Source organism: Macaca fascicularis, chromosome 13 (assembly GCF_037993035.2).
Source record: "Macaca fascicularis isolate 582-1 chromosome 13, T2T-MFA8v1.1".
NCBI classification, from domain to species: domain Eukaryota; kingdom Metazoa; phylum Chordata; class Mammalia; order Primates; family Cercopithecidae; genus Macaca; species Macaca fascicularis.
In genome coordinates, this window is record NC_088387.1 from 86,655,637 (window position 1) to 86,672,251 (window position 16,615).

Sequence of the window (16,615 nt, forward strand, 5' to 3'; positions counted from 1 at the left end):
CTCAACAAAATACTAGCAAACCAAATTCAACAACACATTAAAAAGATCATTCATTATGACCAAGTAGAATTTATCCCTGGGATGCAAGGAGAGTTGAACATAGGCAAATCAATAAATGTGATAAATCATATCAAGAAAATGAACGACAAGACCCATATGATCATTTCAATTGATGCTGAAAAAGCATTTGATAAAATTTAACATTCTTTCATGATCAAAACTGGGTACAAAGGGAATATATCTCAACATAATAAAAGGCATAGACAACAGTTTCACAGCTAGTCTCATTCTGAATGAGGAGAAACTGAAAACCTTTTCTCTAGGATCTGGAACATGATAAAGATGCCCCCCAACACCACTGTTACTCAACATAGTACTGGAAGTTTGAGAGCAGTCAGACAAGAGAAAGAAATAAAGGGCATCCAAATTGGAAAGAAAGCAGTCAAATTATCCTTGTTTGCAGATAATACAATCTTGTGTTTGAAAAACCTAAAGACTCCAGCAAAAAAAAAAAAAAAAAAATTAGAACTAATAAACCAATTTAACCAATTTAGTATAGTTGCAAGATACAAAATCAACGTACAAAAATCAAGTATTTCTCTATTCCAACAGTGAGTAATCAGAAAAAGAAATCAAGAAAGTAATCCCATTTACAGTATCTACAAATAACATTTGATACCTACGAATTAACTTAATCAAGGAAGTGAATGATCTGTACAATGAAAAGTATAAAACATTGATGCAAGAAATTGAAGAAGACACAAAAAATAGAAAAATATTCCATATTCATGGATTGGGAGAATCATTATTGTTAAAATGTCCAGTCTAGCCAAAGTAATCTGCAGATTCCATGCCATCTCTATCCAAAATACCAATGACATTCTTCACAGAAACAGAAAAAAAATTATAAAATTTATATGGAACCCCTAAAGACCCAGAATAGCCAAAGCTATCCTGAGCAAAAACAACAAACCTGGAGGAATCGTATTACCTGACTATTGTAACCAAAATGCATGGTATTGGCATAAAAAGAGACACATAGACCAGTAGAGCAGAATAGAGAAGGCAAACAAAGGTGTCAAAAACATACTATGAAAAAAAATGGTCTCTTCAACAGATGGTGCTGGGAAAATTTAATATTTATATGCATGAGAATGAAAATATGCAAAAGTCCAGCACTATTCACAATAGCAAAGACTTGGAATCAACCCAAATGTCCATCAGTGACAGATTGGATTAAGAAAATGTGGCACATATACACCATGGAATACTATGCAGCCATAAAAAAGGATGAGTTTGAGTCCTTTGTAGGGACTTGGATGCAGCTGGAATCCATCATTCTTAGCAAACTATCACAAGAACAGAAAACCAAACACCGCATGTTCTCACTCATAGGTGGGAACTGAACAATGAGATCACTTGGACTCAGGAAGGGGAACATCACACACCGGGGCCTATCATGGGGAGGGGGGAGGGGGGAGGGATTGCATTGGGAGTTATACCTGATGTAAATGACGAGTTGATGGGTGCAGCACAGCAACATGGCACAAGTATACATATGTAACAAACCTGCACGTTATGCACATGTACCCTACAACTTAAAGTATAATAATAATAAATAAATTAAAAAAAAAAAAAAAAAAAAAAGAAAATATGCAAAAGTCAAATAAAAATGGATTAAATACTGAAATCTAAGACATTGTATTATGAAAGTACTAGAAGAATACATTAGGGAAGCTCTCCATGGGATTGGACAGAGATTTCTTGAGTAATACTCCACAAGTACAGGCAACCAAAACAAAAGTGGGCAAATGAAATCACAAGTCAAAAAACTTCTGCACAGCAAAGAAAACAGTTTTAACAGGAAACAGCCACAGAGTCAGACAAAATAATTTCAACCAACTCATGTGACAAGGGATTAATAACTAGAATATTAAAGGAGCTCAAACAACTCTATAGGAAAGAGAATCTAATCATCCAATTGAAAACTGAGCCAAAGATTTGAATAGACATTTCTCAAAAGAAACTTACAAATGGCAAACAGGCATATGAAAAGGTGCTTAGCATCGTTGATCATCAGACGGATGCAAATAAAAACTACAATATCATCTTATCCCAGTTAAAATGGTTTTTATCCAATACATAGCTGTAACAAATGCTGGCAAGGATGCGGAAAAAAAGAGAATCCTTTTATATGCTGTTGGTGGGAATGTAAATTAGTACAACTACTATGGAGAACAGTTTGGAGTTTCCTCAAAAAACAACAAAAAAAATAACTATTGTATAATCCAGCAATCCCACAGCTAAATGTGTACCCAAAAGAAAGAAAATCAGTGTTTTGAAGAGATATCTGAGCTCCCATGTTATTGCAGCACTATTCACAATAGCCAAGATTTGGAAGAACGTTAAGTGTCCATCAACAAACAAATGGATTAAGAAAATGTGGTATATATATACAATGGAGTGCTATTCAGCCCTAAAAAGAATGAAATCCTGTTATTGTCCACAAGATGGATAAAACTGAAGGCAGTTATATTAAGTGAAATAAGCCAGGCACAGAAAGACAAACTTTGCACATCCTCACTTATTTGTGGCAGCTTAAATTTAAAACAATTGAACTCATAGAGATACAGTAGAAGGATGGTTACCAGAGGCAGGCACAGGTAGTCTGTGTGTGTTGGGGAGTAAGATGATATGGTTAATGGATACAAAAAAATAGCTAGAAAAAATGAATAAGACCTAGTATTTGCTAGTGATAGATGCAAGAGGCAGATGTGGGAGGGTCCCCAGAGAATCTCTGACCTGCCCCACAGTGTTTGTATCAGTTGCTTTTGAGCTGATGAGGGAACCTTCCCAGGGCCTTCTCTGGGCATGCCCTCAATGGACTGGGGGCCCACCTGCAGACTGGGGAAAGGGGGTGGAGCCACCAGGAATTCGTGCCTTACACTGTGGGGGAGGAGCCTGACCTCTTCAGCTCATGTGTGTTGGTCTAGTATTTAATCTGTGAGATGAAAGCCTGTTGGCAGGACCCTTTATTTTCACTGAGCACTTTCTTTTAATAAATTCCACCCTCCTCACCTTTCAATGTGTCTGCATACCTAATTTTTCCTGGTCTTTAGACAAGAACCTGGATTTTAGCTGAATTAAAGGGCAAAACTCCTGCATCATTTTGGTGGCCCATATGGGGACATGAGGAAAGGTGAGTAAAATTCAGACCAAAAAATCTCTTTCCCTTTTGTTTCTGAGCTTTTTCTTGTCCTCAGAATTCTTCTGAAGGTAGAAGGAACTGCAACCCCCCCACCCCACCACCACTGTCACTCTTGGGGGTTGGGAATGTCAGCGGTGGTTCCACCTAGACTTTTCTATAGCGTTTTCCTTATTTTGGGGACTGTAATGCCATCTATCTTTTTTTCCCCTAACAGCCGCAGGCACATGCGGGATGAACAGGCAAGCAGTGGTGCCCCATCCCTCTTCCCTCCTGACTGGAGCTGGGACACGTGGTCCAAGGGCTCCACAGAGCAGCCTGGCTGGCATTCCCTGCAATATCCATGGTGTCTTCCCCTTGGAGGAGTCCAGCTCTGTGAAAGCCCCAGGGAAGAAACAACAATTAAAAGTTTTCCTCCCTGATGGAAGAACTCATTTGCATAAGAATAAAAAGCTTTTCCTCCAGGCATCTTTCCAGCTGTACCTCAAGCTTTTTTTTTTTTTTTTTCTTCTCTCCACCCAGTCAGCAGTTAACACAGCCTTGAACTTTAAGCTACTTTTTCTTTTCTCTATCAGGTCAGCAGTTAACTTTTATATAAAAGGCTTTTTTTTTTTTTTTTCTTTTTTTAGAAGACATTTTACCAGGCTAGGACCCCAAATTAAAACTGTAAAGTTTTAATTATGAAAAAGGATTTGTGAGGTTGGTCTGAAGCTGTAGCCAATCTGGTGACTTTACATATCTTTCTGTATGGTTCTACCAGAACAAGGGGTACCCTAGGATGGGATGCAGGCCTAGGATTCCATAGGCCCACTGTTCAAGGCCGACCAGCAAACTGGTCAGTGGCAAACTTTGCTGCAGGCCTCCATCTTGTTTCACTTTCTTGGAAGTATGACCTTTAACCAAGTGGCAGTGCTTTGTTGTAGTCTCCGCCATTTTACAGTGGCAGCCTGAGTTCAATCTTGACTTAGGGAATGAGTCCCTTGCAGCTTGGTATCTGAATGATCTTTGCCATTTGCTGAGTATTTTTCCCTCAGTGAACTTCCTTGAATTTTCCCTTCTCTGAGCACCTGGAAGGTTACCTTTGGTAAAGTTCAAGAGCCAGAAATATTGACTGCTTGGTGTGGCTAAAGTCAGATAATAGACATTTAAACAAATTTTCTTAAAGTGTACTCACTTTAATTAAAAGTGGATATCCAAGTTATAGGCATATTTGAAAGGCCTTTATGTTTTTATTTTCTTGGGTCTTGTTTTGCTGGAAAAGTTTTTTTTTTTCCCTCAGTAAACTCAATTGTTCTCCATTTTGCATTGCCACTCAACAATGCACACGAGAGGCCGTAAGGTAATTTCTTATGGCCAGGGACTCTTTGGGAAAAGCAGAAAAGGCACCATGGATTCCATTTTGGGAGAGACCTCTGTTTTCCTCATGGAATCCCAGGAATTAGAGACAGACAGATTCCTTGCAAAATCTGTTTTTCTCTTCCAGCTATACCTGTTTATTGGGCCCTGGAAACAGCATGCTTTCCTAGCATTGCTCTTAAAGGGCTCCACCCAGAGGCCAATAATCCAGCTGGGAGATTGGCGAATGAAAAATCTTGTAACTACTAGATCTGCTTCTGTTTGTCTGTGTGGTTATATATGTGTTGTGTGTGGTGTCTATAAAAAAGAGCTCTAATTAATTGACTTCAAGAAGGACAAACACTTGGATCAAATATTTTTTAAAGGTAAGATAAAAGCTGTAGTAACTTTTGGCTCATGTGACTTTAATCTTTGAGACATAAGAACAGCTTAAAGATTATTGATAGAATGCAGATGTCATAAAAATGTAAATTTTTGCCTGGGGTTAAAGGATTGTTTATAATTAGATAAAATAAAGCTAAAAATTTAAACAAATTGTGGTTGCAAGTTAATCTTACAAAAGAAGTTCCATGTGTGAACATTGACCAAATTCAAAAGAGTTATAAAAAGTTTTTGATTTTTTAAAAAATTTCTGCATCATCATTTTGGCAAAATAAATAATTTACTGTAATCTGGAATTGTATTTCGTAACATCAAGTGTTTTAAACCTCTCACATCTAATGGGCTTCCAAAATCAAAATTCAGCTTCAAAATTGTCTTCCCTTGCACCTGGCTTTTGAGAGGGCCCCTGGATCATCCAGAAGAGAGGTAATCAGAATTAGTTGACATGTTTAGGTACATTGGATTGCCAAAATGATGTTTAATCTTCTTTAAGTTATATTTTAGGGAATAATATTAATGTATGTTTCAAAATTGTATGGGATTTATAAAATTCTAATGTCTGCACATATGCTATCAATCACAATTAAGGTTGTTATTTTAAGTTATTGTAAACCATGGAGATAACCAAATTTCTTTGTCAATCGTGCTTTTAATTGTAACTACTCTGGACATTTTGTTATCCACAGACAATTGTTATCTTGTTTTGATCCTCTTCGAAACATGGTTTATAATCTGCTATAGAACAGGTGTTCTCAAATGCATGTTTCTGGTAATTTGGAGATTGTGACATTGGAATAAAGAAAAAACTTACAGGACTCTGGAAGAGCTGAAATGTTCATGAATATCAAGCAGAACAAGAGTTAACTGAATGGTCTGTGGAAACTGAAGTAATCTTTTTTACTTTTGCTTGGAACATTCCTGATCCTTGTTTTGTTCTTCAGAGTCAAGGAAACTTGTTTTGAGCTATGTATGACCTTTAATAATTGAGTAGGGTATACGCTTGTGAACAAAATTTGGAGCATATTTCTTTCTCGCTCTCTGCCTGGCTTCTCCAGAATTTGGAAACTAGTTGTGAGTATTCTTAACTTATGGCAATATAGTTGTTTACATCTGTGCAATAGGAATCCTTTTTTTCTCTCTCTCTCTCAACAGGATGCAATTGGAGAAACTGGTTGTTTTACCCAGGCTTTGACTGGGAGAGTATGCTTCCTCTTAAGGAATTGTTTGATTTCCCTTACAGAGGGAAAACTGACATCACACCTTGTCTACACAGTATCCCGTACATGATTCTTAACCTGCAGTGAGTAAAGAATGTCACTTTTCAACAGTGCCAGAAACCCTATGCCTATGCTCTTGAGACCTCAAGGAGAGAGGAGTTTACCTAAGTCACAGGTATTTGAGGAGACAAACCCATAGGTGGGTGAAGCTTTAGAAAGTTCTGTCTCAGATTCCTTGTGGAACAGAGTTCCATTAAAGCCAATTTAAAAAGCCTGTGTAGAAATAATTATTCTTGCTGCACTTTATGGAAACAATCAGGCCAAGCATAAGACTAAAGTTTATTTTGCAAATGACCCAGTCCTATCATGATTTGTTTTTAACAAAAATGAGGACTAGAGAGAGAGAAATTGTGTTTCAAAACTTATACATTTGTCACTAAATTCTAGACTCTAGTTGTTTTTAAGTTTTTGCATATGTTTTAGACTAACACTGCTTGTTCCAGTGGACCAAACAGACATCTCAGACAGCAGCTCAGAAAGAACAAAAGGGATGGGTAATGTAAAAATCTGGATCAATATTCTATTTCTGAGCAAATATCCTGCAAATCCTGCCAGGTGATGGGAATAAATAGGGTGCCCATTACTTGAAGGTTTCCTTTTTAGGAAAGTAAGACCAAGGGAGCCAAAGCCAAGTCCCATGCACCCAAATCTTAGCAAGCATAACTATAGCCAACAGTTATCCGGGCATGTCACAAGACATCCTTTTCTCTCCCTTGTTGGAGGACTTAATTACACAACTTCACCTTAGTGTTCATCTTATGTAGTCTATGCAACCCCCCATATTTTTACCCCAAACTCCATTCCAAGCTTCATGTCAACCTAGAAAAGAAAACTAGACCTGAGGGATCCAGAGGCAGATGATAACAAAAGTTAAAAGGCACAGCACCAGTGAGCCTGACTGAATCTTGCCAATTAAGCCAAGCTTCCTATTTTGTGGATAAAGGTCATGCTAGTATCCATGGCATAAATGAGGTCTAGGGAACTCAAAGGCTACTGACATCAGGGAAGATAGGCCATATATGGGTAAGAGCAAATATTCCTACTCCTTAGGTCCCCCTGTTAACATGGGCAAAAGCCACCTTGACACCCATAGGTGGTCCCTGTCATGGTTGCCGGGGCTTGGGGATATTAGGACAGAAGAAAGAAAGAGAGACTACTCATTTTCTGTCCTTCACATATCCCAGGTATTCACTAGGAAGAGAAGGGACCCTGGGATGCCTCACTCCCGTCTTCTAGATGAGTAGCCATTCATCTTCAGTCTGTACCCCTTTTGAATCCATCCTGAACCCCCGGGACTCCTTTGAAAAAAACACCTTTTTTGATTGTTTGTTTGTTTTCCTTCTTCCTCTTCTGTCATCTCTTTACAGATAGGTAACGGTGTTTCCTTACTATGGGACACTTCCCTCAGATGCATCCTCCAAACTAGGAAAAGCTAATTTCCCAAACCTTAAACTCGTCTTAGAATTGGGCTCAGGGGAAAGGAACCCGGAAGCCTCACATGCCAGCAAAAGGGTAAAAGATTTTTTTAACCAGTTGGTCTTTTGGCTTCCCCCTCCCTGTGCAAACAGGTAAAAGATCTTGAGATTTTTGAGCTGTCCTTACTGCTCCCTTATTTCATTTCGATACATGCTTTCTACTAACCTGGTTTATCTCTTCTAGACTTCAGGCCCTCAAACTCCAGTCATGCAACCAGAGCCTCAGACAATGGACCCTTCTGCCAGGGACTTGTAGAGAGACCTCTGAGGGAGCTGTGACTGCCATTTTCAAAAAACAGTGCCCCCTGTCAGCAGGAAGCAGTTAAGATTAGTCTTTGTCCCTAAGCTTATTTCTAAGGGCAGTTAGATGTGTGTGCTTCTTTAGAGGGGGGAATGATAGATGCAGGAGACAGATGAGGGAAGGTCCCTGGAGAATCTCCAACCCACCCCACAAGTGTTTACATCGATATTTTATGTGGATGGGGGAACCTGCCAGGGCCTTACCTGGGCATGTCCGGCAACAAACTGGGCGCCCGCCTACGCACTGGGAGAGTGTGGCGGAGACACCAGCAATTCATGTCTTATGCCTTATGGAGTGGGAAGGAGCCTGGCCTCTTCAGCTCTTGTGTGGTGGCCTGGTATTTACTTTGTGAGGTGGGAGCCTATTGGCAGGACCCCTGTTTTTGACTGAGAGCTTTATTTATTTATTTATTTATTTATTTATTTATTTATTTATTTTTTATTTTGAGATGGAGTCTCACTCGGCCCCCCAGCTGGAGTGCAGTGGCACAATCTGGCTCACTGCAAGCTCCGCCTGCTGGGTTGAAGCAATTCTGCCTCAGCCTCTCAAGTTGGTGCGATTGCAGACACCTGCCACTACGCCCAGCTAATTTTTAGTGTTTTCAGTAGACACGGGTTTTCACCATGTTGGCCAGGCTGGTCTCAAACTCCTGACGTTGTGATTTGCCCGCCTTAGCCTCCCAAAGTGCTGGATTACAGGTGTGAGCCACCACACCCAGCCGAGAGACTTCTTTTAATAAATTCCACTTCTCAACTTTCAATGTGTCTGTGTGCCTAATTTTTCCTGGTCATTAGACAAGAACCCAGATTTTAGTTGAACTAAGGACTAAAAAATCCTGCATCACTAGCACAGCATGGTGACTCTAGTCAATAATAATTTAATTATGCTTTAAAAAATAACATAAAGAATATAATTGAATTGTTTGTAACACAATGGATGAATGTTTGAGATGATGGATACTCCCTTTACCCTGATGTGATTATTATGCATTGCATGCGTATATCAAAATATCTTATGTACTTCATAAATATATACATCTACTATGTGCTCACAAAAAATAAAAATAAAAATGTTTAAAATTAAACTTTTTCTTATAATCATAAAGTTTTACTTTTTTATTGCTGAATATTTTTAAAATATGTGAATTTACAAAAAGTAAAATAAGAATGTAAATATCACTACCCAGAGACATAGCTATTGATATTTATGCCTTTTCATCTAATTCTTCACCTTTGTATATTTTGCAAAGTTCATGCATTAATAAATATTTAATTTTGTAGTCGACCACTGAACTCAATATTTGCAATGCAAAATTTTGTCAAAGATGTCATAATTCATCCTATTTTGTTAATGGGATCATATTTTGTCCTATGATTTTAGGATAATCTTTTTTATTATCTGCCTACTTGTAATTATTTAGATCAATTTTATAAATTATGCTGCTAGAAGCATCTATGTGCAAAATATATTTTAGAATTAAAAATAATTTTGTAATATAGTTTATCATAAATGCAATCACACAGCCAAAAGGGTACCAACATTTCAAAGCATTAATATATATTTTCAAAAAAAATCTTATATCAATTTAGACTCCCGCCAGTAGGTATTGAGAGTATGGAGAGTACTTATCTCATAATACTCTGAAAGCTTTGAAAATTTAACTTTATTTACTTCTTTAAGTGTCTGTTTGTTACACTATTGGTAGCAATTAACAATCTGACACAGGATGCTTTATAGAGATATGTATTTATATATAAAAGCAATACATTGGGATCATATATTAAATTGTAATTAAAATTCAAGTACGTGAAGAGGGAATTGAGAAGAGGTGTAAGAGACCTAAATCAGCATTTGTGAATTTTACTTAGAAACACTTTAAATCTCAATTCAGGCAGAACATCTCTGAAGTAGATTCCAGTTCTGTGACTGAGAAAAACAGGGAAAATGATAGGGATTGAGAAATGTAAAAGTAGATGAGTGTATAGAGATTCCCAGAGCCAAAAAAGCAGCACCCTGTGGAACGGTATTTAAAGACCCTAACCTTGAGAGGATGCCGGGAAGTCCTTGAGTTGGTAAAAGACAGTTTCATGAATAATTTAATTACATAGAACTGTTGATTAAAGAAACTTCATTTAAAAAATTCAGCTGGGTCTTTTGTCATTAATACAACTGATAATCAAATGCAAGTGACCTCTCTTCACCCACCAGAAAAATTCCACAAGCCACTCAGAGACAGAACTACCTCATAAAACATTTGATGGTGTATTTTTTTAATAAATTATTATATAAAATTTTTCATAATTGACACAAATGTATTTTCACATTTGTCTAACAAATCTAACAGTTTCTATCAGCGGACTTTTGGATTATCACAACCATTAAAATACCTGAAGGGTGCTTATCCCCAAAGATCTTGAATTAAAAACATTTCTAAATGGAGAAATAAAGGTGAACCTAGAATAATGTTAGAATGAGAGTTGGAAGGAACTTAAAATACTAGCTTAGTCTAATATAAATTAGAAACCCAACTTTCTAAATTTCATTTTATTATATATTTTGAGTCAGCCTGGATTTTATTGATTCATCTTTTAATTGATTAGGATGTATGTGTATTTAGGGAAGCCAGAGCTTGACATTTTGCATAGATGACTCATAGTTTGTATTGTCCTCTTTGTACTGGTTTGAAATCCATAGAATGGGTTTGTCTCAAATCAGTACAAACCCATTCTAAGCTCCTTCCAGTTTAAACCCAGGTAATAAACCAGAAGGAGTATAGAATTTTAAGTAAGGCTGGAAAACACTTTACCAGATGTGTGACTTTAGGTAGATATTACCAAAAAGCTAGTAGAAGACAAGAAATAACTAAGATCAGAGCAGAACTGAAGGAGATAGAGACACGAAAAACCCTTCAAAAAATCAGTGAATCCAGGAGCTGGTTTTTTGAAAGGTTGACAAAATTGATAGACCATTAGCCAGACTAGTAAAGAAGACAGAATCAAATAGACACAATAAAATGATAAAGGGGATATCACCAATGATCCCACAGAAATACATACTATAATCAGAGAATACTATAAACACCTCTATACAAATAAACTAGAAAATCTAGAAGAAATGGATAATTTCCTGGACACATACATCCTCCCGAGATTAAACCAGGAAGAAGTAGAATCCCTGAAGAGACCAATAACAAGTTCTGAAATTGAGGCAGTAATTAATAGCCTACCAACCAGACAGCTTCAAAGTCAGATTCTACCAAAGGTACAAAGAGGAGCTGGCACCATTCTTTCTGAAACTATTCCGAACAACAGAGTCCTCCCTAACTCATTTTATGAGGCCAGCATCATCCTGATACCAAAATCTGGCAGAGACACAACAAAAAAAGAATATTTCACACCAATATTCCTGATGAACATCTATGCGAAAATCCTCAGTAAAATACTGGCAAACTGAACCCAGGAGCACATCAAAAAGCTTATCCACCATGATCAAGTTGGCTTTATCGCTGGGATTCAAGGCTGGTTCAACATACACAAATCATTAACATAATCCAACACATAAACAGAACCAATGACAAAAACCACATGATTATCTTAACAGAGGCAGAAAAGGCCTTCGATAAAATTCAACACCCCTTCATGCTAAAAACTCTCAATAAACTAGGTATTGATGGAACGCATCTCAAAATAATAAGAGCTATTTATGACAAACCCACAGCCAATATAGCACTGAATGGACAAAAGCTAGAAGCATTCCCTTTGAAAATCGCCACAAGACAAGAATGCCCTCTCTCACCACTCCTATTCAACATAGTATCTGAAGTTCTGGCCAGGGCAATCAGGCAAGAGAAAGAAATAAAGGGTATTCAAATAGGAAGAGAGGAAGCCACATTGTCTCTATTTGCAGATGACATGATTGTTTATCAGCTGAAAATCTCCTTAAGCTGATGAGCAACTTTAGGGAAGTCTCAGAATACAAAATCAATGTGCAAAAATCACAAGCATTCCTATATTCCAATAACAGACAGACAGCCAAATCATGAGTGAAATCCTATTTACAATTGCTTCAAAGAGAATAAAATACCTAGGAATCCAACTTACAAGGGATGTGAAGGACCTCTTCAAGGAGAACTACAAACCACTGCTCAAGGAGATAAGAGAAGGCACAAACAAATGGAAAAACATTCCATGCTCATGGATAGGAACTATCAATATCATGAAAATGACCATACTGTCCAAAGTAATTTATGGATCAATGCAGTCCCCGTCAAGCTACCATTGACTTTCTTCACAGAACTAGAAAAAACTACTTTAAATTTCATATGGAACCAAAAAGAGCCCAAATAACCAAGACAATCCTCAGCAAAAAGAACAAAGCTGGAGGCATCACACTACCTGACTTTAAACTATACTACAAGTCTACAGTAAACAAAAGAGCATGGTACTGGTACCAAAACAGATATACAGACCAAAGGAACAGAACAGAGGCCTCAGAAATAACACCACACATCTACAACCATCTGATCTTGGACAAACCTGACAAAAGCAAGCAATAGGGAAAGATTCCGTATTTAATAAATGATGTTGGGAAAACTGCTAGCCATATGCAGAAAACTGAAACTGGACCCCTTCCTTACACTTGATATAAAAATTAACTCAAGATGGATTAAAGCCTTAAACTTATGACCTGAAACCATAAAAACCCTAGAAGAAAACCTAGGCAATACCATTCAGGACATAGGTATGAACAAAGACTTCATGACTCAAACACCAAAAGCAATGGCAACAAAAATCAAAATTGACAAATGGGATCTAATTAAACTAAAGAGCTTCCACACAGCAAAAGAAAGTATCATCAGAGTGAAGAGACAACCTACTGAATGGGAGAAAAGTTTTGTAATCTATCCATCTGACAAAGGGCTGATAGCCAGAATCTACAAAGAACTTAAACAAATTTACAAGAAAAAAACAATCCCATCAAAAACTGGGCAAAGGATATGAACAGACACTTCTCAAAAGAAGACATCTGGCCCAAAAACATGAAAAAAAGCTCATCATCACTGGTCATTAAAGAAATGCAAATCAAAACCAAAATGAGATACCATCTCATGCCAGTTAGAATGGTGATCATTAAAAAGCCAGGAAACAACAGATACTGGAGAGGATATGGAGAAATAGGAACACTTTTACACTGTTGGTGGGAGTGTAAATTAGTTGAACCATTGTGGAAGACAGTGTGGTGATTCCTCAAGGATCTAGAACCAGAAATACCATATGACCCATCAATCCCATTACTGCCTATATACCCAAAGGATTATAAATTATTCTACTATAAAGACATGCACACATATGTTTATTGCAGCACTATTCACAATAACAAAGACTCAGAACCAACCCAAATGCCCATCAATGATAGACTGGATAAAAAAAAAAAAGTGGCACATAAATACCATGAATACTATGTAGCCATAAAAAAGGATGAGTTCATGTCCTTTGCAGGGACATGGATGAAGATGAAAACCATCATTCTCAGTAAACCAACATAGGAACAGAAAACCAAACACCGCATGTTCTCACTCATAAGTGGGAGTTGAACAATGAGAAAACATGGACACAGGGAGGGAAATATCACACATCAGAGCCTGTCGGGGGTTGGGGGGCTAGGGGAGGGATAGTATTAGGAGAAATACCTAATGTAGATGACTGATTGATGGGTGCCGCAAACCACCATGTCATGTGTATACTTATGTAACAAACCTGCACATTCTGCACATGTATCCCAGAATTTAAAATATAATAATAATTTTTAAAAAAACCACTCTGAAACTTAGTGCCTTATTAATTTACCAGCACCTTGTGAAGGCTAAGGAGGCAGGGTATAAACAACTCTTATGGCTCCATAAATTTAATGCCTTCCCTACCTCCTTTCTTTCTGTTCTTGCTCTATGCCTTGCATCATTCAGCATACCCTTCCTTCAGAACATTTTGTTTCCTAATGGCTATATTTTTCATGGCTCCCTAAAAATCTATTTACAACTTCTCAAACTCTAATTAGGTGACTCATCAGAGCTTTTATCCTTTTCATAAGATAAGTAAAATTCAAAAATTGCATATATTTGTACTTCTTTACAATTTGCTTGTTTTTTTTATGAGAAAGAAAAGCATTTGCCCTGGAAGGTGGCTTTTTCTGAAGGGTTCCTGTTGCAAATGAAAGACTCAACGTACATTTTCCTTATTGTTAATTTCAACCTAGCATCAGCTCGCACTGTCATCTGCAGAATACTGATAGGGAGAATTCCATATTGTGTTTCATTTCCAAGAGGGAGATCTTACATAAAGTTCTGGAGGTATGGGATGTCCTTATTCAATTGAATAAATGGCATATTGAGCACCTGTTATGTGCCAGTCATTGTGCTGGTCACAAGGAACACACACGTAAAGATTTTCTGTGTTATCCAAGACTTTCACGATTGGGTATACCTGCTACATAGCAGTTCTGTAATGTAATGCCTGCAATCTGACAGGTGTGTGCTGAAATATGCTTAAGGATAGGTTCATCGAGGGGGTAAAATTTAAACTCATAATGAAGTTGGAGTTTGCCTTTCAAAGACTGGGGCTGGATAAGTGAGATAATTGCATTTTAGTCAGAGGAAAGAAATGACATGTACAAAGGCAAGGAGCCAGGAATGAGCCTGGCATTTCCTGAGAATGACAATTAATTCAGCATCAGCAGAGCCTAGGATGTATGTGGGAGAAGGGAAAAAGATCAAATTCTACAGATAGGCAGCAGTTGTGTCCTGACGGGGAGTCTGTGAAACTTTTATAGCAGAAAATTTACTTGATCATATTTGCATTTTAGAATTAGGGCTCCAGAGGCAGTGATTGTGGAGGATAAATGGTAAGGAGTCAAGTCTGAAGTTGAAGGGTCAATTTTCTGGTCTATTGCAATAGACTCCAGGCAAAAGATAACAAAGGATAGCAGAATGTGTAAGATGAAAAGACCAGGTGTGGGATGGTGGTTGTCCACATTGATTAAGATTATACACTTGAGAAGCATATTACTTCAGAAATGTGCTGAACCTTTCTAATTTTCTGTTTTCTCATTCATAAAATGGAGATTATGCAACTTACTCTATAGAGTTGTAGAAAAAATGGAGCACGATGGATTATGTACTCAACATAATACCTGAGACGTAATGCATTTTCAATTATTAGTATTTATGTGGTAATATAGAATGTTGTTTTGTACTTGAACAGAGAGCAGAATGAGGAAGAAGAAAAGGCCAAGATATCCACCACTTATTTATAGAAAGGCAGGTTTTGATGGTTGTGATTTCAACTTTGGTCATATTTAGTTTGAATTGCCTATGGCACAATCAGCTGAAGTTGTCTACAAATGTGGATATGTGTTATGTGGAGCACATAAGACTGATCTGAGGACACCTCCCTGAAAAGTACTGATTTCTTTATTCTTCACCCTCCATTGAAAGAAAGAAGCTTCCATTTTTAATGGGATACTATCAGAAGAGTGCATCCAGCCATTTCTTTACTCATTCTTCCATGTAAATGGAATGATAAAACAGGGACTCAGTAAGTGTAGCTTTGGCCCTATCTTCTCTTTCTTCATTATTTATTCTCTCTCTCCTCTCTTCTCTTTCTCTCTCTCTCCCTTATCCTTTGCTCCTGGCTGTTTGACATCGGTCCACATGTGCTAGATACTATTGAGAGTTTGCTTCTTAACTAACACCTGAAGATATTTTCTTTCTTTCTCTTTAGGAACTCAAAAGAAGAGAAGCAGGAAATGAAAGCATTTGCTCTGAAGAGGTAAGCAGAGCCTGCAAACATGTGAAGGAGGAGGGCCAGAGAAATACTAGAGCAGAGCTGAGAATGAGAATAAGTCCTCTGGCATCAGAACCAGTTTAAAACAGACTCTTTCCTGTTAAAAACCAAACCAAAACAACACAAATGGCAGTCCGTGCTCAAGAAGGGTCTACTATTGTGACATCCAATACCTCATTTTCCCAACTCACATTCAAAGAAAAGTTTCCAAGCAGAAAGAGGGTAAAAATGTAGTAAAATGTTAGAATCACAAGGTTTGGAGTGAAGTAAAGGGGCCATCAGAGCATCATGTTCCATCAAGAACAGGCCCACTTCAACTGTCGACCCTTATCATCCCATTGAAAAGTATTTGTGTATCTATGAACTGATCTAAGCCTCCAGATACCCATAAAGATAGTATACAATTTTCCTTAATGTCAGGTGTTGAGTTGGTACTCATTCTTTCATTAGACGAATATGAAAAAGACAGGCAATTGTGGAAATACAAATTACAACCATATAGAACAGACTTTGAGAAAAAACAGCAAGAAAGCATAAACAGTGACAGTGATCAAATTGGGTTGATTTTAGAGCTAGTATAAGAGGCCATGAAGTCCTATTAAATTACTCTTATGTTTTATGGAAATAAAATATCTCAACACACTGTTTTTGATGAAGCCAAATTGCTGTAGACACTGAACCAGGGTAGCCAGACATACTGACACAAGCTGATATGGAAGCATCTCTTTGAAAGACACGCCTCTTTCACTTTAGAAATTGATTCTTGGAGTACTTTATTGAGA